This window comes from Phascolarctos cinereus, unplaced genomic scaffold (genome assembly GCF_003287225.1).
Source record: "Phascolarctos cinereus isolate Bilbo 61053 unplaced genomic scaffold, phaCin_HiC Scaffold_5;HRSCAF=322, whole genome shotgun sequence".
Taxonomy (NCBI): Eukaryota; Metazoa; Chordata; class Mammalia; order Diprotodontia; family Phascolarctidae; genus Phascolarctos; species Phascolarctos cinereus.
The window spans coordinates 200,039,158-200,066,567 of NW_027555958.1; the positions used below are offsets into that span (position 1 = coordinate 200,039,158).

Sequence of the window (27,410 nt, forward strand, 5' to 3'; positions counted from 1 at the left end):
AGAGCCTGTCACCAAATATTTAACCCAAATTTTACAATAAGGTACTTAAAAAAACCCATAAAAGAAAAAGAAAAAATTCAGACTTCTCCGATATGAAGGAAGGGCCAAAAATTTTTACATGGATTTTCCAAATCACAGGGGTATCAAACCCCTAACTCCCATGGAAGGGATAACAGTAATCCATGTATAATGTGATTCTGGTCAGAGGAAAGTAGATTTAGAGGTCTAACTTCTTCAGGAAAACCAGGGCTTTGCTCAGGACACCAAATAGTGTTTCAAGACACTACCTCCTGTTGAGCCCTGTGCTGCTCTGATCCCTATTTATAGTTCAGGTTAAATTTTAAGCATATTGTAGTATAAGTATTTTATTTTTGACTAATCATCCAGTCTTCCAGTCTTTTAGGAAGTTGTTGAATTAGGTTTTCTGAATTTTCCCCATGGCACATAACTATATTTATTTATTTGAATAATTTTTTTTATTACGAATAAAAGAAAAATATTATTACACATTATAGTGAATTAATGAAAATTCATTTATTAAGCATTTGCCCATGACTTGCTCAATGTATGACTGGATTCGTACAAACTACTAGAAAACTAGGCTGTAAGTTCCCCCTCTGATTTCCCCAACTATTTCTCAGCATTTAGCCTTCTGTTCAGAGTGTTTTGACTCTGAATTTCTCTAAATATGAATCTCTCTGAAACATTCCTTTGCATTGATCGTATATGTTTTATCCCACCTACTTAAATTATAAACACCTTGAGGGCAGGAACTAGGACTTACTTATTATGTCTTCTCCGAATACTCAGTAGTATACTACATATAACACAATAAATGATGACTTAGGTACTTGTTCAATCATGTCTTCTGCAACACGTACTTGCAGTCCATAAATCCTAATGGTCTACCTGGAGAATCTTAATACTTTCCAAAGGCACTTGCAATTACCTTCAGTTTTCTTGACTTTTTTCCCCCTACTGTAAACCTGCATTTCTACTATTCTATTTTTTAATGTCAGTCTTGTTTGTTAAATCTAATCTTGATTTTCTGCTCATATCCCTAACTTTTAGTGTTTTTTTCTGGTAAGTTCCCTGACCCTACTGCTGATCCCTGTATTTCTCCCAAAAGGTCATTTATTCACATCTATCTCCTGACTTCTGTGTGAGGAGCTAAAAGCGTGGCAAAAGACCTAACACTGGTTACATTATAGGAGTAAGTAGCAGCTTTCAAGGTGTGCCATCAGTCAATTGTCAGGATAGGTGACAGTACTCCCTCCAAAGGAACTCAAGTTGTTTCTGAGGGCAAGATGTATAGCACCGTAATAGAGAATGCTGTCCATTAGCTTACATTTCCATTCCTTTTAGAGAGTTTCAGAGCAAAACACCCTGAACTGAAAGGTTGCTGAAAAGCAATTACTGTTTGGTGAGGGGAAGACTCTTGGCATGGTTTTCTGGGATGCCTTCATACAGAATTGTACAGAGGCTTTGCTCAGCCAGGCCTGCAGCCTTAATTCTGACAGTCTGGTGTTTTTCGTGATGCCAGAGCAGCATAACAAGAAACTAGATACAGGAGTCAATCAAATCAAGCCCAAAGTGATGTTTCTAGGCTCTGACCTTTCCCATGAAAGCAACAGGGATCAACTATTTTCATTACTCAAAGGAATCCAAAAGGGAGCCTGCCTATAGCTGTGGAAATTGAGGGGCAGTGTGAAGAAAGATGTGACTACTCTGTGTATTGTCTATGAAGCCAAATAGGTAGGAAGAATCCCCCTTTCTGTGAATTTGACTCTACTAAACAATAATTTAATCCACACGCAAAAGGGTAATATACTCAATGACAAATGAAGATAGAAAATGCATGTATGTTTGACAACTCAGAATGTGTTAGCATGCGGGTACCTATACACACACACACACACACACACACACACACACACACACATACACACAAACATATACCCATAGAATTATATCTAGTAATTACAATGGCTTATGTCCCTATAGACTACAATAATAGAAATAATTCTGGTAGATGGCACAAAATCCTTTATCCTCTGCTCTTAGGGGTGGGGTGATGGAACATAATTTTTCCTGATACCAAGGAAACCTGCAAAGAATTCCTGCTTTGTGGGTCTGAGATAGTCTGACTTCTCACCTATAAGCTATAGGATGAGTCTGGGTCACTCATATCTCATAACAGGGTGGTCCCTATGCAGAAGTGGTATAGGCAGATGCTAATGAGGTGCCATTGGAGGAGCATCAAAAAGTCTGCCTGACCCCAAATATACCACTTACTGACCTGCCACAGTGGCTCACATTCTTTCCAAAGGAATCACTTGTTTGGATTAGGGTACTCTGTCTCCAGGACCCTTTTAAAATGGCAAGCTGTTGTGAACATTCAGAACTTTTAATCCATTTGTACCTATCATTAATTATACTTGGCAGAGATACACCATTTTGGATTAGTTGCAAAATAATCAGGCCCAGAATAACGGAGACAGAAGAAAGTTCAATACAGTTGGAAGAAGGGAGAGTGATAAGGTTTTGGAACATGAGACACCATTAGGAAGGGTGGGAACACATAGAGAGTCATGGAAGAGAGAAATCATAGGTAGCTAAAGGCAACTGAGGAATACAACAAGGGAAATTGAAGGAAGAGAGAAAGAGAAGAAGTAAAACTATTTCTATGAAGACATACATGCACAAATAGATTAGATACAGATATAAATGTAGTATCTTACACTACATCCACAGTAAGTTCCAAATAGATATATGGCAACCATAATAGGTCGCATCATTAAAAAAAGAGTAAAATAAATGCAGGTGTCTTTCAAACAAGGTTAGGAAGAAAAAGCTCACTTATAGTTAATATTTCTAAGCAAAGAATAAAGGGAATAAAGTAGATAATTTCAGTTCCATAGAATTAATAAAGCTTTTGCATGAACAAAATCAAGGTGGCTAGGACAAGAAGGGAAAATTAATCAGGGAAAAAATCTTTGCAACAAATACCTTTTGTAAGAATTTGATATCATGTTATATATGTGTGTGTGTGTGTATATATATATATATATATTTATATATATATAAAGAGGATATATTATATATACATATATAAAAACATATAAAACAATACAATTATATTAGAATAAGAGCCATTCATGAATATATAAGTAGTCAAAGGATATGATCAAAAGTCTGTCAAAAGAAGAATTGCAAACTATTAATAGGGATATGAAACACTGCTTCAGATCAACAGTAATAAGATACCACAAATCAAAACAACTCTGCCTTTCCCTCACTCAGAAAATTGGCAGGGATGATAAAAGATAGGAATAGTGTTGGAGAGGACAGAGAAGGACAGGCAAACTGCTGGTGGAATAGTAATTTAGTCCAATTGTTTTAGAAAAACAATTCAAAATTAAGCTAAAAATGACTAAAATATCTGTAGTCTTTGACCCAGAGATACCATTTTGCAGTGTATATCCAAGAAGGCCCAAAAATATCCCATATATGCTAAAACATTTTTAACAGGCCTCATGGGGTAGCAAAGAACTGGAAACACAGTAGATCATCATTGAGAGGCAGTGTGGTATGAATGGTGTCCAGTGAGAGGGAGTGTGGTAGAGTGGAAAAAGAACTCGCTTTGGGGGGTCCAATTGGAACCAAGCTAGGTTCCAATCCTGCCTGTCTCACTACCTGTATGACCTTGGATAAGTCACTCTTTTTGGATCTTCGTTTTTCTTATCTGTAACAGAAAGAACCGTACTAGATGGCTTTCAAGGTCCTTGTCAGTTCTAAAGCGATGATCATATGATGTTATGATCCTGTGATTGAGGAATGGCTAAATAAATTGTGATCATGAATGCAATAGAATATTACCATGTCACCAAAAAAAGCACATGAAGAATACGAAGAAAAATAGGAAGACTTTACATGAATAGATATAGAGAGAAATAAATAGAACCCAGAAAAATGTGTTAAAAGAAACTAAATCCTATTTAAACAAGCTTATGCTCAGAGAAGAGTTTAGAAAATGTACCTCCTTTTCTTATTTGCAGAGGTGGGTCATAGACTACAGGTATGGAGTGGTAAACATGCTGTCATACCATTGGACTGTGAACTACTTGGGAGCAGGGATCATATTTTATCTTTCTTTGTATCCCAGCACCTAGGAAAATGCCTGTCACTTAGCAGGTGCTTAATAAATGTTGTTTGACTAGCTGATACAGTTAATATATTGGATGGTTTTGCCTGAACTATTTCTTTAAAAAATATATGTTATGTATACATTTATGTATGTATATATACACAAACATACACAATATGTGAGAATGCTTACTGGCTAGCAGGAAGGGGCAGATAAATTAAAAAAAAGTAAGATATAAAAACAAAAGTCATAAAACAAACAAACAAACAAACAATTGTTCTCTGAGGGAAAAAACCAAACAAACTCAGTTCATTTAATAGCTTCTAGCTATCCATTATTTATACTAAATGAATACATCTGTTTAAGCATTTTCCTTTGGGTCTCTATAATCCTACTATCACAGTACCTACATATTCTCCCCTTGTCATTTAATTTTTGAGTAAATTTCAAGAATTTTTATTGCTTCAAAGCAGCTTTTAGAATCAGATGGTTTAATACTGATACATAGCCATGTGCCAAGTGAATCTAATTTGGAAGAACTTCTCTTTAGAATTCATGTGAGAGAGAGAGCCAAGATCCCTTCAGGAAAGTAGGAAGAGTGTTTTTTCCCCCCTTTCGAAAGTATTCCATAATATGAGTGGGATTGGATGTGGAGGTGATAAAAAAAAATACTGTACTCTATATAAACCATTATTCTAAATGATTGGCCTAGTAAATGGAGGACACTTTTTCTTCCTGTCAAGATATTTCTACCTTATATATTACTTTTTATTTCCACTATTTGCTTACATTTCTTTGAAGATGCTAGCCACAGGATTTTTTGTTTTTAGAGCTGAAAAGGATCTTATATATTGGATGGTCCATTTAGTCAATCAATCAACAGTGCTTGCTATGTTCCAGATATTATATTAAATGTTGGGGGTACAAAGATAGGCAAAAACACAGAACTTGTTTTCAAGAAGCTGTCATTATAATGGGTAAGACAACATACAAATAAGTATGTACATATAAGATATATACAGAGTAAATGGAAGATAACCTCAGAAGAAAGACACTAGGGCTTGGGGGTAGGAAATGGGACCAGGAAAGGATTTTTACAGTAGGTACAATTTAAATTAAATCTTGAGGGGAAACTAAGAGGCTGAGAAAAGGAAGTACTCCAGGGACAGAATATATCAAATGGAATGCAGTCTGAAGATGGAGTATGGTGCTTTAGTAACAACAAGCAGCCAATGTAGCTGGACTCTAGAATACATTGAAGAGAGGATGTGTAAGAAGATTGAAAAGGCAGGAAGGGTCTGGTTGTGAAGGGCTTTAAATGCCAAACAGAAGTTTTTATATTTGATCTTGAAAGTAATAGGAAATCATTGTAGTTTATCGTATGTGTAGTGGTGGGAGTAGATAGAGGTATGACGTGGTCAGACTTGCTCTTCAGAAGATAATCACTTTAGCAGTTGATTAGAGTGGGGAGCCATTTGAAATATAGAAAACAATTGGAAGGCTACTGCAAAGTGTGAGATGGTAAGGGCTTGTACTAGGGTGGTGGTTATGTGAGCAGAAAGGAGACATATAAAAGATGTTGCAAAGGTAGAAATGATTAGTTTTGATCAATTAGATATGTGGGGTGATTATGAGCAAGGAGTTGAGGATAATAATAATAATGATAATGATAATAGCAATAATAGCTAGCACTTATATAACACTTTAAGGTTTGCAGAGCACTTTACAAGTATTATCTCATTTTATCCTCACAGCAACCCTGGTAAGTAGATGCTATTATTATTCCAATTTTACATATGAAGAAACTGAGGCAAACAGAGGTTAAGTGACTTGGCCATAGTCAAACAGCTATTTTAGGAAACAATATTCAGAAAGTTGGGAAGGTCAGTGAGGATATGTTCTGTTTAGTGCGTGTTAAGTTTGAGATGCTTATGGGACATACAGTGTGAGATGTCTAAAACAGTTGATGATGTGGGACTGCAGGTCAGGAGATTAATTAGGGTTGGATATAAAGATCTAGGAGTGATCTACATAGAGATGATACTTGTTCTGATGAGCTCATCAAACAAGATAGTACAGAGGAAAAATAAAAGATTGCCTAGGACAGAACCTTGGGGACACCCATGGTTATTGGGCATGATCTGGAAAAAGAAAAGATTAAGCAAAAGAGATGAAGAAGAAGGGATTGGATAGGTAGGAGTTGTCCCAGGTGAAACCAGTGCCATGGAATCCCAGAGAGGAGAATGTGACTGATGTATAAAAGGCTGCTGTAAAGTCAAGAAGGATAAAAATTGGGAAGGGGCCATTAGCTTTGATATTTAAGAGATCAATGATAACTTTGAAGCAATGAGTTTCAGCTAAATGATGAGGTTGGAAACTAGATTGAGAAGGTTTAAAAGTGAGTGAAAGAAGACACAGTGGAGGTACCCAGGTATAGATGCTTTCTCAAGGCCAGTTTTTTCAGTTTACATAGGAGAAAACCAGCCTAAGGAAGTGAAGATAAAACAAGGATAATCCAAATTCTTCCAAAGCTGTTTCATTCATTTCTCAATATGAAAAGTGATATTACTCCATTTGCCAGGGGTGGATGTTACTAAAACACACTATGAATGAGGTGTTGATCAGTCTGGTTCAAATTCAGTAGTCACAATCTGCACCATGGTGAAGTCTGGTGGGGTATGGTTTTCCCCTATCCTGAGTAACATTTTGAAAATTGCAGAAAGGTGAGTCTTAGTTCTGTGAACCTAGAATGAGTCCAAATATCTGGGGCTGCTACATATCTACCCAAGTTGCTCTTTATTGTTTTTAAATTTATCATATCCCTTGAGATTCTTAAAGGGAAGGGCAATTGTTTTCTCCTGGTGGCATTTGACTTTGTATTTGGTTTCTAAGAGTTGAAGCATTCAGCCTCAGGTGCCAAAAAGTTTCTGGTTCATTATGACAATTTTCTATTTGTTTTTCTGAGAATGAATGGTTTCTAGAAAGTGGGAGAAACATTGCAGATATAATAGAAAGCACTGGTGTAGAGTCGGAAGAGATCTAATTTCAAAGCCAAGTCATTTTACCTTGCTGGACCTCAATTTCCTCATCTGTAAAGAAGGGCTTGCACTAAATGACCTCCGGGGACCCCTCTAGCTCTAGACCTATTTTCTTTTGATTCTATAAATTATTGTAGATACCTGAAGATAGGTGCATAATTTATACTTGAATCTGATCTTAGAAGCAGGGCTGATAAATGCCCCTACTGTAAAGTTAGAAATTTCATGCTCTCTCACTTTAGACCACATGGAACCATCATGCAACCAAGCATTCAGAAAATCTACCTTAGGAAACCTTTCTCGATGGAAAGTTATGCCCTACAGTACTGAACAAAATTGTTCATTGGTTTGTGTCATTTAATTAAACAGCTATGAGATGGGCTGAGTTGTTTAGCTCTACAAGTAACATTATTCTTTTGATGAAACTTTCGTGTGAAATAATTGGCATACAGCTATATTTCAGGAGGGAATTCTGACTATCTGTAAGTGGGCCATTAGTATGAAAGAAAGAGGATCCTGCTGACCTTTCCTTTACTATTGTGGTAAGTTTGTATCTTCCTTGAAGTTTTTCTTTTATGCATTCGTTTGTTCTTAATCATGAGATTAGGGGGTTTTCTTTTGACATTGACACTTGTTCTGGAGAGTTTAGCATCCAACTGAATTACATACTTTTTTTGTTTTTGTGCTATAATGGGATTAGCAATTCTGTTCAAAGGAAGTTAGCGTAGTCATAGTGCCAAAATATCCCACTGGTTGGACCATTCAAACTCAGAGAAGAGAGTGACAATAGCCCTGCTATGGTGAAGAATATGAGCCAAAATCTTCGGTGTTTTCCTCCACATAAAAGTCTTTCCTTCTACCAATTACTAAATTTAAACACTACTGAGGAATTGGCTCAAAGATCCCCAAAGATATATTAAAGAAACCATTTTTTTTTTTTTGCCCTTCCCTAACTTCCCTTCTATCACCAATCTGGAGAGGAACACTTCCATCGCTTACTTCAGTACCTGTCAATCAGGTATTCAATAGGAATCTGTACTTGTTATGAGTAGCATAGACTTTGTATAGCAGTGGGAGTCTTTTCTCTAATAGATTCATGGCTCTCTCCCTACTTTGAGATTTTGATTAGAGAGATAAGATACAGGGGAAGTATAGAAGGGTTGCTAGATTCATAGCATGAAAGTGTGCATGTTTGTATATGTGTTGAAGGTTAGTTTTAGCTTAAAGAAATTATGTGATTTGTTTTCCCACTGTGTTCTTTTCCCCTCTAATTGCATTAGGAATATACCAAAATTAGCATTTCTTTACAGAGGCTGCATTTTACAAGGGTGTCAATTGTCACCCATAATATATTCCATAATTTAATTGACTTTTTGATATTGGAAAGGCACCAGCTTTGAGACTGGAGACATCAGAACTATGTTTTTACTATTGAAAAAAACAATACAGCTTACTAAGGTGGTCCAAAAATTGCCAAATGATAATTATTTTTGGGACAAATAAATAAGAGCTATCAGAGTCAGTCAGAGTAGATTTTGGAGTTTTTTCCCAAGCAGATAGATAACTGGGCATAAATATAAAAATGTGTTTTGCAATGTATTGTAGTATTGTTAATGAGTAGGAATGGAAGGGAAGTGGAAAATGGAGGCTTGGAAATAAAGACTTGGCTTAGTAATGTTAGGATCAAAACTGAAACATATTATATCTAAAAATAGGTCCCATTTCTTTTCAAAACTCCTGAATACTGCTGTAGAAACCTCCTAATACCTGAATTTAGAGCTGAGACCCCAGAAGTCATGTAAGCCAACCTGCTCATTTTATAGATGATGTAGCTGAGGCCCTGGTAGCTTTAATGGTTTTCCTAAGATTACACAGGCAGTAAACATCAGGCATAGGATCTGAACTCATTTTTTCTCACTCCAGAATCTATGCTCTTTTTACTATGTAACAACTAATGGATAGAATGATGGATTTGGAGCCAGAAATACCTAGGTTTAAATCTTACCTCAGATACTAGTTTTGTGACCCTAGACAAGTCAGCTCACCTCTATCTGCCTCAATTTCTTCATCTGTATAATGAAAGGCTTAAACTCAATGGCCTCTAAAGTACTTTCCAGCTCTAAATATGTCATCATGAGTTCAGTAAAGCCATTGGATGTCAGAATTATGGACTACTAGGACATTTTTTTTTATCACTAGATCCCAATGCTATTCACCAAAGACAGAGACTAGGGCAAATGAAAAGAGACAGAAAGGGTGAAATTAATAAGATGGAGGAAGTGATCTAATTTGGGAACTTATTATGGGATGACTCTAATATCTCAGTCTTTGTAATGGATGAATTCATACACTTATGCACCATCACAAAGAATTTGCAAGAGTCGTCCACCAAAGTAACATCATAGCTGATTAAACTTTATTTTCTGTGGACTGGATGAAAGGAAGGGAATGCTACAGCAGAGAATTACTTTGCCTTTTGGAGAGGCAACTGAATGGAATGTAAGAATACTTCTGTTGGAAAAATGAATTCAACCTGTTCTCCCAGACTGTCACATTTAGTACTGTTCAAGAAATAATTATGTGGCAAATACTGAAAAGGTACCACATGTTCACTTGCCCTGAAAATTCATGAAAGTACATATGAACTTGACATTTCAGTTGGTGCCCTATAATTTGCCTTTGTTTGCTAAAAAGATACGCTCAACAGCTGAGACAATGGAAACCATGACCTGTATGGAATGGAAGACATTAGAGAAAACTAATATGACTGGAAGCCCTATAAAAGCACCTGAGTACTTCATGTAATGTTAGGGGAAAAAGTTCCTTCTCCATAACAACAAATCACAAATAACAACCCACAGCTTAAAAAATAACAGACAACACTTTTCTGTAGACTGATGTGAGAATTTATGAGATGGTGGGTATAAAGTACTTTGTGTTACTTTGAAAAAAGGACACTATTTATTAATGCTTAATCTTTACCCCATTGCAGTTTGTCGTAGTTGTGTTTTTATTTCTATGAATGCTGTAAGTCATCTGTGCCCTTTATAAGTATAGAAAATCTTTCCATGCTGGATATATATATATCATGGAACAGCATTATTCTGTGAATACTCTAATACTCTGAAGAGTCTTTGATTTCATCAGTGTAAATACTCCCTCCTATTAGCTGCCACAATCCAAACAAACAAACAAACAACAAGACTTCAAGACCCAACAAAAACTCCCTCACCACCTCATAGAATATTTTCTGGTATAAGCAGCCTTTCCATACTTCACTAGACCATTCCCAGGATGACAAACATGATTTATCTGCAGGTGCACACTTGGGACCTTGTCAGTTTGGTAAGAAGATCTGAATATCTCTGTACTCCATTAACATGATGTTTGAAAACTCGTATCTCTATGCCGTGATGAAGTATCAAAGGAGATATTTTGTTGGATTTGTTCTGTACATATATAGAAGAAATAGTGTTTAATAGCATGGAACAATGTTCTAATTTTTTCCCCTAAATTAGTGGACATGGGTGGTGGTGGTTCAAAATATAATGATAGTGATTGCCTAAGAAATGTCCTTTCTTAAAGAACCCCACTGACAGGCAACTTGAGATCTGAAGAATGCCATTGGAGAGATAAGGTAATAGGGATAGAAGTAGAGAAAAAGGAGTTAACATATTCCTCTTTCAGAGGTCTGTCATCAGTAAATTCACTGAGAAACCTTTGATAATCAGTGGCATATAGTGTATAAAAACCCTACTCCTGGATAAAAGAACTTTATCAAAAGAAGAACAGAGATTAAAATGGGATACTCAACCTAAACTATTATTACACTGAGACATTAAAAAAAAATGACTGCCAGGATTGCATTGCATTTGAGTAACTCTATATTGCAGAGTTTTCCTATTTTATTTTATTTCAGATCAATTTCATTTTTTTCCTTTGAATCCCAATAGTATCTAGTACATTGTAGGTGCTTAATAGAGGCTCATTGAATTGAATCAAACTTATAAGGTCTTGTGGTTGAGAGGTATATATTTATATTTACATCCTTAAAAAATAAACTCAGATGTTCTCTGTCCATATTTTGAACTTCCGAAGGTTGCTTAGTATCATTTCTCTGTCCTCTGTGCTTTGCAACTCCTACCAATTTGATGCCATTTGTGAATTTCATTAAAATGATTCTAACTCTCTCTTCCAGATGGTGTCAACTCTGTCTTCCTGATCATTAATGAAGACATTAAATAAGAACAGGCCTAACACCAGCCCCTGAAGAATTCCAGAAGACACCTCTCTGAAACTCAGTGCCATTTATCATTATTCTTTGTTTACAGCCCTTCTGGCAATTTTGAGCTAATGCAAATCAATATCCATGCCAAATTCAAATGAAGTACAAATACTATTATTTTTAATTCTAGTATCTTACATTTCATAGTAAATAAAAATGATCGTTTAATACAGCATCATTGTATCTGAGAGAAAAACAGCTTAATAGACAGAGCAATGGCTTTGGAGTTAAAAAAACTGAGTTTGAGTCTCTGCTCTGTTATTTACTATTTGTGTGAATTTGGGCAAGACAATTAACAGATAAAGAAAAAGACACAACAGCTTGGGACCTCAGTTAACTCATATGTAAAATGAGATGGTTGGTTTAAGCAACTTCAAATGTGATTTTCAACTCTAAATCTATCACTTTGTGATCAGCTGGTTTGAATTGGAAATGGATATAGAAATACACACTAATGTCATTAATTGGATATGTGAAAACAGGATATGATGCAAAACAAAGTTATAAGGGACAGGGAGTTTCATAGGAATTACGCTATAAATGGATGACTGCCTAACTGACATTATACAATATTAGAGGGGAATGGTTTTAATGCATTAATAATTCTATAAAAAATTTATTGGTTGAAAAAAGTGTTAGGTGGAATATGACTGACTCATTATTTACTTATTTTTAATAATATTTGGGAAAAGCCAGTTACTTGTGTGGTTGGAGAAACAATTCAGATGAGAAAGGAAAAAGGGAATTATCTAAAAGGATCAACCCGGATTCACAGAGAACTTACTAAGTCAAATTTAAAAGGTATATTTAAGTATGTCTTTGTGAGAGTATAACTTGATCTTGTAAAAATAGTGTCAGGAGTAAAAATAAATCTCAGAATGAACTGAAGCTTGCAAAGAAAACTAAACATTTTTTTAAGCCATATTAAGGAAAAGAAGAAGATTGAAGAAAGCAAGGACTGCAGCTTGGGATGAAAAGGACAATGATAACTGATAAAGAGAAAAAAACCCACTCAATTCCAGTTTTATTTCTCGTTTCTTTGCCCAAGATAAAATATTTTTTGAGTTAGAAAGAACTGAAGAAAAATGGCTAATACAAATCTATGCTTACGAGAGCTAAGACAATTGTAAGAGATCATCTAACAGCCCTTGATGAATTCAAGTCCGTCAGCCCAGATGAACAATATTCTTGAAATATAATTACTGAACTACTGTTAGTGATAGCTGAAATATCATAGAGGTGTTACATGCCCGAGTCCTTCAAACCAGATTAAAATGTAGTTGGGAAATATTTAATAAAATAGAATAAAAGTACAATACAACATAGGTAATTCTAGTTTGCGATTTTCTAAATGAATATGTGGCCTGCAGGAAAGAATCAGTTTGGCTTTAGCAACAACACTTCAGGATAGACTAACCTTGTTTCCTTTTTAGTCAAGGTTACTAAAATGATCAGAGAAAAGCTGTAGAGAGAGTTTACATAGATTATAGCAAAGCTTTTGATGAAACCTCTCATTCTATTCTTGTGGAAAACAATGGAGAGCTGTGAGTCAGACAATAATACAATTACATGGATTTGAAAGTGGTTGAATGGCTGGACCCAAAGAGTAGCTATTAATAGTGAATTTGTAATTTTGGCAAGGAAGTCTTCAGTGAATTGCCCTAAGGATATGTAGGGACCTATGCTATATATACATTTTTATTAATTACTTGGATAAAAATATAGATGATACTTTTATCAGATTTGCCAATGACATAAAACTGGAGGGACAGCTAGCACAATGGATGACAGAGCCAAGATTTAAAAGACAACAATAACAAATCTTAACAGGCTGAAACCTTGGGTCAAATCAAATAAAATGAAATTTAAATATATATTCTAATACACACATATATATTTATATCTATGTTATATATTAATATATAATATGCATATATGTATCTCTATACACACATAAAATGCATACATATATGTCTTGCAGAGATGAAAAGTTTTAATAACACTAGATGCCTGCCCTCATGGAGCTTACAATCTGGTACTGGGAGAAGGCACATACACAGATAATTATGATGCAAAAATAAGTACTTTAGAAAGGTGAAAATTAAAATTTATGGAAGATCTCAGGAAGAAAGTGATTACTTTAGTTGATTTGTGGTGAGGATTTTGAGGATGATCAGAGAGATGATGTAGAAGTCATATCTTTAGGATTTGGCAAGTAGGGTGGGAGGAAAAAGATAGAAAAGGGAAAGGAACTTAATGAACATATGAATTTACAAAAGGATGAAGGATTGTAGTCTAGGAAGGAGATTCATGTCAGATATATAGATTTGAGAGTCTTCAGAGTAGATGTGATACTTGAACCTATGAAGATGATGAGACCTCCAAAAGAAATACTGTAGAAAGAAAAGAGGAGAGAGAGCCCATGATAGAGCCTTAGGGGATACTTAGGCTTAGTGGACAGAATATAGATTATAATCTAGCATAGACAGACAGAAAGGGAAGAGAGAATATTGTCACAGAACCTAAGGGAAGGGGGAATGACAGTATCAAAAGCCGCAAATATGTTAAGAAGGCTGAGGACCGAGAAAAAGTAATTGGATTTAACAATTAAGATGTCATCATAACCTTAGAGTGAGGAGACAAAGCTATTTAAACTTTGATAGGCAATAGATGTCACTGCTGCCTCTCATTTGACACATAGTAGGTACTTAATATGTTTGTTGATTGATAGATGTATTAATGTGAAATGAATGGGGGTAGATTGAATGTAACAAAAATCAGGTTTAATTAGGTGCTAAATGCATTTCTTGTTTAGTAAAATCCTATGGCCAGGATTCTAATGACCACCAATTCCTATTCTACAGGCCAGGAAAAGAAATGTGAGGCTGGAATGTAGCCCAAACAGGCAGTCAGATCTGTTGTCTGGTTTATAGGCATGTCCTTATTTTCCTGATCAGAGTTAAATTTCTTTTTTTTTTCATGCCAATGAAAGAGCAGTCTTAGAAATGGATAACTTAGCATGAATAAAGTCAGTTCATGATTACTCCTTTAATTCTTAAATATATCAATAAGAACATTTCTAGTTCTTGGTATAAAGACTGCAAATCAAGTCAAATTATTTAGTGGCTTGATGATGAGTACTAGGGATTAAAAGGTATGGACAAGGGAAAAGCTCACAAAATTGGTTTTATTTTCGACCCACACAGTATTTCCTGGAGCTAAAGGCTCCATTTACTAGCCTAGAAAACATCAAATTTTTTATACAATTGTTATACAATTTTAATAACTTTTTTTGTGAAATTTTAATAACTTTTCTAAGATCAAGGATAGAAGTGAACAGGGTGTTAGGTATCATCCATTCCAAAAACTCATTCATAGGACCATAGCCCTAGAGCTGGAAGAGACTTCCAGTCTCAAGCTAGAAGATGCCATCTAATCTATTCTCCTTATTAGAAAGATGAGGAACTGATACCTAGACAAATAAAGAGACTTACTCAATGTCACACTGATAACAAGTGCAGGGCTAGATTTAAATTCAGATTGAAATCTCTTTCTACTGAACCATACTACTTCCTTTCATGTGTAGAATTTGTAGGAAAGCAACATGTAGAAGAATAGCAATTCTGGAGCTCAATAGACTATAATATGATATCTTTTCTTCTCAGCAGGTGAACTGCATCATGATTAAAATCATTGAAGGATTTCATTAGCCATTAACAACTACTTAACATGCAGTTGTTTTTCTTTAGCAATTCCATACAATGAGAAGCAAGGGGCCAATTATAAGCTGCCAGAGTATGCCAAACTATGTATGCATCATAGAAGCAACGGATGGATGGGCAAAGAAAACTAGTGAAACTAGAGGAAAATGTAGGCTGCTTTTAGTCTTAAACCTCCTAGCACACATTCAGCTTGGTTACAATTGTTTGTAATGTATGTGTTATTTGCCAATCCCCAGAACAACTAGGAAACCTTACTCACAATCCTTTTAGTTATCTTACCATGACAAAATTCCTATCATGTGTAGTGTACGCAATGTGTGTACCCCAAACTACCTATATTCATCAGTCACACACACTGACATTTTCACTAAGCTGATGGAAATGTTGCCAAATATGCTCTACAGGTGACCCAATTTTACTTCTTAGAAGAAAAACTTAAAATAATGAAGTGAATACTCTGTTTTGTACTAGAGAAAAACCCACAATCAAGAAAATTAATTTGAAGTTTGGGTGTGATGAATTACTCCTTGAATAAACATGTGGAAACCATATAGCCTCTCAGAGGTCCAGTTGCTTCAGAGATTAATGTAAATTAGGGGTGCTAATAAGTGAATTATATAACTTTCAGGATTGCTTAGAAGAAATTGTTTTATAATCTTAAAACACTACATTAATGTGAGTTATCATCAATATCATCATTATTATTACAAACAAATAAAACTTCATTTTATAAGACTATAGCTAATGAAAACTTGGAAATTCTTCCTGTATGTTTGTGTGGACCTGCTGTAGTGAATTTCTAGAAGAACTTGGAAAAGGGTTCCATGCGATGGACAGACACAGATGGGCTGTAATCTCCTTTACTAGAGTGAATTTACTAATCACTGAGAAAGTTAGTTCACTTGAATGTAGCTAACCAAACTATCAAGTAATCAGATTTTTGAGGGGAGGGCCACAATTTTATAGAGACAGAAACCAACAGCAAAACAAATTGATGCCAAGAATTTGTTTTTAATCACCATCAACACCATCATTATCACTGTAATAATATTCTAACAATAAGAATAAAACATTTCTGAGATGTTTTCTGGGGCTATGTGTTGCCCAACTTTTTATGCCAATATTTTATCAGTAGTACTGTATGGCTATGAAGATTATACAAGAGGGTCACCCAAATGTCAATGGAGAGGTACACAAGTGGGTTAAAAAAGGCTGCTTCATCTTAGGAATAAATTTATTTTTTACTCTGTAGAAAAAAGCAGTGTAAAAGATGTCATCAGAGAGGCATATGACAGGAAAAAAAATTCAGAGAAGTCAGGATGTAGCTAGTGAGGGATAACCAATGGATAGGCTGCATGCTTTGAAAGTGATCTCAAAATGTCAAAAGATGTAAGGACTGCCCCTCTGCATCTTGAATGGACCAGGTTCCTTTACTCCCTCACTGCAACTTCAAGTGGGAAAAAGTACACACATTGATGAAATCACAGTTCATTAAAATATCTTAGTAAATTCTGGGGTCAGTATGTATTTATCACATTCATTCTAATCTCTTATACTTCATATATCTAAAGCCTTTTATAACAAGAAATTATCTCGAGAATGGTGATTTTTGGTCACAAGAAGTCCTGAATCACTAAAGAAATATTCTATTTGTTTAGTGTACTCTACTTACTAGGTCAGAAAAGTTAGATTGATGTACTTTTAAAAGAAACATTGGTTGAAACCAAAGAGGTTTTTTGTTTAATTTTCAGTTCATCGATAAATCTGAAAGATGTTATTATAAGTTTAGATGCTTCAGTTTATACCTACATGTGTTTAAGAGAGCCCAAGAGTTGTTTTTTAAAAATCTTTACCAAAACTGTTGCTTTTGAAGTGGAAGACAACCAATACTGCACATATACAGTTGAATGTAAATTTCATGAGGCCAGGAACTGTTTTGGTTTTTTTTTGCTTCCCAGTACCCAGCACATATCAGGTTCATAGGATCACAGATCTAGAAATGAAAAGGACCTCAAATATCATCTGGTCCAATATACTCATTTTATAGATGAGGAAACTGAGGCCAAGAGAGAATATGTGATTTGCCCAAGGTCACACAGATAGTTTGCATCTGAGTTAGGAGTTTAATTCAGGTCTTTGGACTCTATAGCACAATGCTCTTTCCGCTGTACCGTAGTAAGGTCTTAGATAAATAGTTACCCTAATGTATTGAAGTTAGTTGAATTATTCAATTAAATCCGTTTCCACTTTGAACTATCAAACATTAAATAAATCAGAGGCTGGATTTAGTAAATAGGCAGCAACTACATACAGGATTAATAGCAGAATGTAAAGGTGTTGGGTTTTTATACAACTTTGGAATATTTTGAAACTAAGACCACATTCTCTTTGTCCATGGTTTATGCACATTTTTTAATCTTCACAACATCCTTAACACACAATGACTGATCATTTGAAGTAAGAAATTGTCTCTAGCCTCAAAACTAATGAACAGAAAATGACTGTTCCACTAATTTCCATGATTGCTTGTGAAGTTCCCTTTTAATTCAACTTTTTGATTAAAAATATCCCCACTAAACTAAGATTGTTAGTCATAAATACTGTGAGGCACAATCAATGTCAAAATGACCTGTATTGAGATATATTTAAAGTTAATTTGAATTGACTATGTCATATGATATCTTTATGTGTTTTAATGGTCAGTGTATAGTATTTATGTTAATGTTATGGTAAAATTCTTACACTGATAACATTTGAGGCTGGAAGTCAGTAAATATCAGATTCTTTTTTAAAGTGAAGCTGTTGAGTATAATGAAAAAAAAAAAACCAACCAGAATTAGAATACAGAAGACCTGTGCTGATGCCCCAACTCTGCCATTTAATAGTATTGTGACCATTTGATAGCCTCTTTGAACCTCAGTTCTCTCTCTGTAAAATGAGGATAATCATATTTATCCTGCCTGCCTCACAGTGTGGGTATGAGAATCAAATGAGATAAGGTACATAACTGTTCTTTGTACACTACATAGTACTTTACAAAAGTAGGGTGTTGTCATTGTCTGCCATTGATAAAATAAGTTCACAAATGAACACATTCAGGTTTTATGTATGCCAGAAGCACTATGTTATCTGAATTGATCCCATTAATCATTCACTGTGATTAGATATAGACAGAGCTTTAGTCTCTATTTTCCTCAGATTCCTAATTGACAAATGGGTATGATCATATTGACCTTCCCTCACAGTGACAGAATAACATATGATACAGTTCTGACAGCTATTGCTTATTTTTTTTAACATATTTCAGTTCATGTTTATAATTGATTTATGCACTTGTCTTGTTCAGTTGTTTCAGGCATGTCTGACTCTCCATGACCCCATTTGGAGTTTTCCTGGCAAAGATACAGGAATGGTTTGCTGTTTCCTTCTTCTGCTCCTTTTACAGATGAGGAAGCTGAGGCAAACAGAGTTAAGTAACTTGCCCAGGGTCACAAAGCTAGTAAGTGTCTGAGGTCAGATTGAACTCAGGAAGATGACTTTTCCTGATTCCAGGGCCGGCAGCTCTATCCATTGTGCCACCTAGATGTCTTGTATGCTTTCCTGAAACAGTAATCAAGGTCTGTGAGCCTACTAGTCTTCTATAGGTGACAGATCTCCAGAGACAATGGGATTCAAAGACAGAAACATCAGAACCAGAGCATCTGGGTTGGAATCTTAGTTCTAGCTATCATTTATTAGCCAAATAAAATTAGAGGTCAGTCTGATTTTTTTTGAAGGGGGAAGTGGAGTGAATGAGGAATTTCCTCACCAATATAGATCATCACCTTCCTTGTAACTTATAGTCCTAGAAAGTTATTTGGGTGGCAATAAGAGGTTAAGTTGTATGCCTTCACAAAATATTAGAAACATCCTTTGCATATTTTGCAAAGTTTGCAAAGTTTACAGTGTTCTGGATTCACAAAATATCAAAAACATCCTTTGACCTGCTAAAATAGTAGAATTGACTATAAAATCAAGCATTTGAGAGTATTGTCATTAATTAAAGGAATTTCCCTACCTGATACTAAGGCTAAAATAAAGTGTTTCCTACCTTTATACTTTGACTCATCCAAGTTGCACGCATGGTTATGGTAGAATTTTTAGAGTTAGGAATGAGTATGTTACATTTAATGGACATTTCTACTCCATTCAGGCTGACGTTTTGAAATGAGGGACTTGAATTCAGGCCTCAGTTCATTATTTTGTAAAACGGCATGTATGGGGGCCAAAGGAAATAAGGAAGTCTATGATCTTATGATTTCTTCTTCTCTGTGACTACAACCTACTCCCAAGCAAAATTCATACTAAATACACAATTCACATAAATGAAGACTATAAAAAAGAAGAGGAAAAGAAAGATTACCCCAAGTTCTAAAGTCCTTCTTAGTGAAACTGTGGTCCTTTTCCTTGTTGCTGCCTTAATAACAGTATGCTTACTTGTCAGTTTGTTTAAGTGATGATTATACTTGATATTTTTTTTTTTTACTGAAAGCTCTAACCGTGGAAGACCTTAGCTATTGTAAGACCCATTCTTTATAAGACTTCATGGCAGGGAGTCTAATTTCAAAATATCAGCCTGCATGGAAGCATCATGTGCATTAAATGTAATGACTCCAACTTTCTAAAACCCAAGATAACGATGCATGTAACCTTGATGAGTGAAAAAGCAAAATTAAGAAACTTTGCATTTCATGCCTTAGCATTAGGTAAGAATATCTCTTTAATTAATGACAATACTCTAAAATGTTTAATTTTATAGTCAATTCTACTATTTTAACAGGTCAAAGGATGTTTCTAATATTTTGTGAATCCAGAACTCTGTAGGACTTCGGAGCTTTTATATGATTTGAGGGGTTTAAGAGGTAGGAGGCTATTTGCATTTATAATTATATACCAATGATATATGTATATGTAACAATATATACTAATATACCAATGATATAAATCCCCTTCCAATCTCTCATTATATTTTTCCTGAGTTCCCTTTGACCATTCACAATCTATCGAGTAGCCTGCTCATGTGTGCACATGCAATTAACACCCTCCACCCATCAGATATATCATAGATTTGGAACTGAAGGGAAATTTAAAAGTTATTTTGACTGACCTTTTTTTAAATTTTTCAGATTAGTAAACTGAGGTTCTATGTTAGGTTAAGTGACTTGGCCAATGTTGCACAAGTAACAGGCAGCATTGATATATAATATTGAAAATAGGGAGTATTTCATCTTTCTAAATCATTCTACCATTTCTTAGTTAAATGCACTGAAGAGAACAGACATCTGTTTATCAAATATATTTAAGCCTAAATGAAAGCTCATAGCAATGCAAACTTTTCTTTTTGTCTCATTTCCTTATATTTTTGGAAGATACATTATGAAGATATAGGATAATAATTTTTAAGAATACATCATTCTTAAAAAGAAGAAATAAAAGTCTTCCACAATTTGTAATCAGTAATTGAGTGGCCCTACTAAAGTGTCAAGTAACATGAAAGCTTAATACTATGGAAAGAAAATCACAGAAGGACTATAACTTGCTATCTATCTATTTGATACAATGCCAACCTTGGTATGCAAGAAGAGAATGTCCTAAAAATAAAACTGATCTTAATTGCAGAATAAAAGGTGAGAACTACTTTGTCAAAATAGAAAGTTCGGTTTAATTACACAGAGAGAAGGAAAGTATTTCTCTGAGATGAAGTCTTATCCATCATTTCTCTTTATAGGAACAAGGATTTTGCTTCTATACTTGTAACACTGTCAAATGAATTTTCAGTAAATGACTCTAGCTGGTGAGGACAGCTTTTATCATTGTTCTTGGCAGCGTCAGTAGACTTTCAGCTCCAAACCAAACTTTAGTCCATTCTTCCAGGTAAATGAGACAATGAAAGTAATGTTAATGTGATTGCTAGAGGGGGATATGGACTGTCTCTAGTGCACAGTGAGTAAAATCAGAAGTGGTAGAATAGTAAAGTTAAATCAGTTCAATTATTTCACACAAAAATCAATATGAAGGCTCTAGCCAAAGAAGAGCTTGCTTGCTGAGAACAAAGGGGACACAGGCCTTAGGAATAAAGGGTACCATCGCTCTAGGGAGCAGAATCTGTCACTGCTTGTTGCAACATGAGTAGAACACCCACAATGCCCCAGGAGTTTGTAGGCAAATCAGCCCTCCAGCTGCTTTAAAGTGTTAACATAGCAGTCTTGTCAGGACTGTGATTGCTTACAAAGAAGCTTAGTAGAAAGAGCAATAAATTCAGTTGAGTATAATGTCAAAACTCTTTATGTGACTCTTTCCTTGCTCAAAAGCAAATAGCTGCCTCACTTAAACAGGGACACAATTCTAACAGGCAATAAAATGGGGCCATGCCTTTGCTTTTGAATGAATTCATTTTAAATTTTGATTAAAATGCCATAATTATATATGACAAGTGATGTTGGAAAGGGATATGATAGATTCCTATAGGACAGCATCCAAACTATATCCTTTCATTGTGCCTTGCAGTCTAGCCTTTATGTCAATGAATATTTTTTCAAAGATTAATGCAATAAAACAAAGCAGGCTAAAAAGTATTCTAACTATTTTCAAGTTCAGTCAAGAAGAAGTGATGTCATTGAATCGTCACATTAATAACTATGGGAAGATAAATACATTTCACACTGAATGTGCTTTTTGGTTTCATTTGCAAATGTATACATATATATTCCACTTTCATGAATATTTTAATACCTATTAGAACTGTACATCTGAAGTGTCATGAATTTAATTTTTTGATGAATTAACTATTATACAACAGTAACAGCATTATCTTCATGCTATAATTCTTGGGCCCGCATTTAAGATTTTATAGTTGTCAAAGTGACTGATGACAATGAAGCCAATGGAGCTTACTTTCTATAATGAAATAGCAAATATTCTTGACTAATGCCAAGATAACAGATACTAATACCTGATTAAAAATTATTTACCTTCACTCACAAAAAAAATTACATGGAACTAAAATGATCCTTTCAAACAATAAAGTTTGTTTTGATACACTGATGCTTTCTCAAGCTAGAGACAAAGTTAATTTCCTTGTTTTAACTTCTTGATGCAAAAAAGCATCTCTACTTGGTATTTTCCAACTTTGCCAAGAATATAAAAGCTATTTGGCTTTAAAAAATAGTCTAATAGGAAGGGGCTGCTATATATAATACAAAAAACTTAACATCCCACCGAGGGAACAGATTAATACCCTGACAAGTACAAACTCTGCTTTTATGTTCCATCTGTCACAATAAATCTTTCATAGAGTTAAGTGAATGTATGAAATAATATGGCTTTTGTGCTAAGATCTCTGGAGATATTAAGGCTAAGAGAGTACATCTTCAGAGTGTTCAATGGGGAATTATCCATCTATATCTTATTAAAAGTTACAGAAGGCTACAGGCTATTACCCCTACCAGCACAATGCAGACACAAATGATCTTAAATAGTTGTCCTGGCACAATTACTTTAAAGGAAAAAAAAGGGCACATAAAGCTTATTTTCCCCACTCCACTCCCATTATAGTCAATGAGAGCCAATTAAAGCCTTGTACAACTCTTTGAAGATATATTTAAATTGCTAATTATTATCTTTAATTAGTCCATAAGCCTTTCTAAGGAGCACTGAACTCCATCTTCATTTTAGTTTGTGTTGTTTGCTGCTCTTTTCCCTTCCCCACTCTAGAAAAGAAAAATGATGGTGAAAGGTAAACAAAACAAAACAATGATCTCTAAACATTTCTTGAAAGCTTTCTAAAAGATCTCATAAGCCACCATTGAGTCAGGTTAAATATATAGTGCTTTCTTAAAAGTCTTTCTGCTAGAGGTGAAGTTACCCAAAATCCTACTGGAATGGTGCAAAGAGTGAAAGACAAACCAACTTGTTACCTCAGAGTAATGTGCTTTATATAGATGGGCATTTCACTTTTAAGAGGAGTAGTCCTACAAAATTTTAAGAGGAAATAAATTTTACCTAATTCTCTATATCACAGCTATAGGGTTAAATAATGAAATTTCCTTTTCATAAGCCAATTGAAAATTTACTTCCAAGAACATAGTGAGAAATGGTATCAGTGAAAGGAGAGTGTGGAAACAAAAATAAAAATGCCAACCTAAGAGCAATTCTTATTTTTAGATTCAGCCAATAACTTTACATTCTCTTTGGATAAATATAAACACTGAATAATTTTGTTTTTAGAGCCCTCCCCTCCAAAAAAAATTATGTATTTGAAAAATGTGTTCTTTCACATTTTTACATGGTATGAATTTTAAGTTTTGACCAGCTTAAAGAAATGCTTTAGGAAGGAAAATAAAATGGGCATTTTTTATTCTCCGGAAAAGAGAGGCACTGTCTTATAACCACAATTATGTTATCTTTGTAACTTTAGACATGGGCATAAATGCTACAAAGAAACTAGAAAGAATAAGCAAAGGTTTGTTCATATAAGAGTCAATATTCCAAGACTAGGTCACTGACAATCTCAGTTTTGCTTAACTTAATAAGAGTCGCAGAAGAAATACAGATGTGTGGCTCAAGAAAGTTGGATGTATATATCTGTGTGTACATATATGAATGTGGATGTACATGCACATTGCTATGCGTGCATGCAGTAATAAGGGCTTGAAGAGTGTGTTAAAAGCTAATATGATTGCTATGTGGTTTCATCAACTGAAAGTTATAAAATGGCCTAATGTTAGAAACCATTCTGAAGGTTCTATTTGGGGTTCAGACCATGAACTGCCTTATAGACAATAAACTCCTTTTGCTACTTTAATAACTAGACTCTTTTGAATGGATTCCAAGAGTAATCATCCTTGTAGGGCATTGTGAATAAAAATAATAATTTACCAGCCTGGCAGAACAGATAGAGAGTCAGCCTTGAAGTTAGGAAGACATGAGTTCAAGTACTGTTTGCCTGTGACAAATACTGGCCCTGTTACCCTTGGCAACTCTCTCAATGTCTCAGTGATCTAGACAGCTCTCTAAGAGTATAGCAGAATAGTTATTGAATAGCCCATTGCAGTAAGCCTATCTATGAGATAATACAAGTATTGTATAAATCTCACTTCAGTAGTTAAGAAAATTAAAGCTCAGAGAGATTAAGTGATTTGTTTAAGATTGTATATGTGACCCAATTCCCAAAATTTATTTGTATCTCTTTACTGGAAGAGATCATTGTCCCCTGCCTGCCTGAGGGGTGCAAAGGAGGTGACAGACAAGAGGGAGAGATCTCTTCAGTTTTTTTGTCTTTCTTGATTCTCTTCAATCTCTGCTGTCCAGTCACACACTTCTGGCATCCAACTTTGAGAGAGAAGATGGATGATGCCAACCCCACTTCAGGTTGCTGAAAGGAGATTAAGACTCTGGGAAGAAACTGACAGAAGAAAAGCTAGTAATCTTCATCATGTTCCTAGCTCAAGCATGTTACACTGGAAACTTTGGGGATTTTCCCTTCGAGTGAGGCCTGGGGCTCTCTCTTAATTGAGCTGAGTTACTTTGCTCACAGTTGGAAACCTTTTGCTCTGTATTGTCTAGTACATATTCTTCTGTGCAAAACTCATCAATATTCCAGAACATTTAGAGAAGAGACAAAGAGCTATTTTTGTAACTATTGTAAATAGGGATTTCTTTGTCAAGAGAAAAACAAATTCTAGTAATTATTTTTAGTTTTATCTAGAATAGGCTGATTGGGTTCTTGAATTCTCTTAAAAATGTATTCTTAAAGAGGGGTAAAATGGGCATATTTGTAAAAGGAGAGGCTACCAGAGGGAAAAAAGGGATTAAAAACAGCAATTAAAGAATATGAAACACTGTAATGAGTTGGGTAGCAAAACTTAAAAGTTGATGTGAACAAAACAGAAAAAAGAGGAGGATCAAAAAACAGAGCAAAAGGAAATAGGAAAAAAAGGACACACTATACTAAGATAAAGTCAAAATGGACACATGATTTAGACATAAAGGGTGATATAAGCAAATTATGGAGAGAATTTGGAACTCAACATTTAAAATATATATATTCTGCCTAATGCAATCACTGGTTCCATCTACTGAAACAGCCAATCAGCTGAATCAGAATGCTCCACCTTTAAACATATCATTATATTAAAATCTCTTTTACAAGAATAATTATTTTAAAAGAGACTCAAAAAATTTAAAGCAAATCTAGTTGGATTTTTGGTGGGTATTTCACTTAATCTGAATTGTAAATGAAAGTGCCAGATTTTGTATGACCTGGGGGTATAAGATTGATGAGGATCAGCTATAGCTCAAACTTTTAATTAAAAGGCACCATTAATTGCAATCTCACCTAGACCAGGAACTCCTTGAGGGCATAGACTGACTCACTTTTGTCTTTGCATATATAACATATAATTATCATTGTTTACTTTCCCCAAAACTTAATAATGGCAATATTAACATCAAAAAAATCCCCAAATTCCTATAGAAATTTCCCCAATTACCCAAATTACCATCTTTCAACTTTATGAATGTTTTGCATTTGCATGTGTTTGCTTCAAAGATCCAATGTGAGGGGGCAAGGACTGCTTAATTTTGCCTTTGCATCTACAGCACCTAGCAGAGTTTTCAGCATATGGCAGACACTTAATAGATTCATGGTGATTTATCCCTGTTAGCGAAGTTTATTCATCTTTATTTTTTACCATAATTTTCATTCAAAACGTAAAAGCATGTTATATATAACTAAGCATATTATTTGGAGATTGAAGTAGAAATGGGACTTCTGACTTGTTGCCAAGCAAAAAGCCAGAGTTGTATCTTGTTCTGGTTCCCCTTAGCATGCCCTTGCCTTCTAGTTAGTATAAGAAGTAAGTTTATAAGTATCTAGTAACAAGTAACAATAGTAGGAAGTAAGATTGCAAAGGGAAACCTAGAAGTCACATAGGGACTGTCCCAAAGATCAAAGAAGCATAATTTGTGAGTTATATCATATATTAACTAAAAGGTATATTATATCCTCACTATGTACTATGTATGTATTAGACTATGCACTAAATCAGGGAAAGCCATCTAGGTATTACTGTCAAGGGTGTTTTGGTCCCGTGCTATATAAATCTCAAGTAAGCTCTAAACATCCACAGTAAGACTAGCAGAACACCAATGTTGCTAATAACTTTGAGATGATGTAATGTTAATGAATTAACCCCAAGATGGCATAGATAACAATCTCCCACTAAAACCATGTAAAATGAGACCCCAAACCCCTGCCCCTCCTATACTCTTCCATCTTTATGTGGGTTCATGTTGCTCCCGATTTCAATTCATGGTTTTGTGAGTGGTTCTCTATGCCTCTCTCCCCATTCTCTTCCCCATGCCACTTGTTTTCTTCTATCACTCCATTCCCATCCCCACCCTACCTGCATCTGTACTCTTAGCCCTTTGTGCCATTTGGCTTTGCACCCTCTGTGCCTTATTAAAGTGTGACGGAAGCCTTACTATCTGTTGCCATTGTGGTCTTTCCAAGTGAGTTCCTAAAGAACTGGTCATGTCTGCCTCCATTTCATAATTCCATAAGTTAATTATCAATTCAGAAGGTTCAGGTAAATAATAAGAAAAGTATACTCAATCAGCTTTGTAAAAAGGGACTAATCTCTTGTTAATTATTTTATCTGCATCAGGGGTTCTGTTTGGATATTTACCTATTATTCTAATGTATAGTAGACTTCTGACTGAAGTTTTGTAAGACCTAAGTTCTACCCTTGGCTTGCTCTAGTTCTGTCACCCTGGGCAAATTACTTCTTTAGGTCTCAGTTTGCTCAACTGTAAAAAAAAAAAATGTGGCTGGACTAGATGTCTTGTTCCAGCTCTAAAGTTCTAACGTCAATCTACGAAATTTAAGAGAACATAGATGATGCACCACCACTTTCCCTATCACCCATCATAACTGTAGAATCCTCTTTTATTATTCCTCTCCCCTGTCACTAAGAGAACCAAATATTTGCTAAATTATGTCATGTCTGTCTCTGGAATCCTTCTATGCTTCTCCTTTCCACTCCCACTGTAACTATTCTAATTCATGCCCTCATTCCATCTTATCTAAATTACTGTAATATATTCTGACCTCTTTTCTATCCCCTCTATAATCTATCATCTGCACTATTGACTGAATAAGCTTTCCGAAGCTCCAATGT

At 35.0% G+C, this 27,410-nt stretch overlaps 1 protein-coding gene and 1 long non-coding RNA gene across 2 annotated transcripts in view; one reads left to right on the forward strand and one right to left on the reverse strand.

The window, feature by feature from the left end:
* LOC110217706 (uncharacterized) overlaps positions 1 to 13,396 on the forward strand; it is a 28,322-nt gene extending 14,926 nt beyond the window's left edge. The window contains exon 3 of the long non-coding RNA XR_002327122.2: positions 11,384 to 13,396. This is a non-coding gene — a long non-coding RNA (uncharacterized LOC110217706). The remainder of the gene's footprint in view (positions 1 to 11,383) is intronic.
* Positions 1 to 27,410, reverse strand: part of ADGRB3 (adhesion G protein-coupled receptor B3) — an 888,617-nt gene that overhangs the window by 128,707 nt on the left and 732,500 nt on the right. The gene's annotated exons all lie outside the window — the stretch shown is intronic.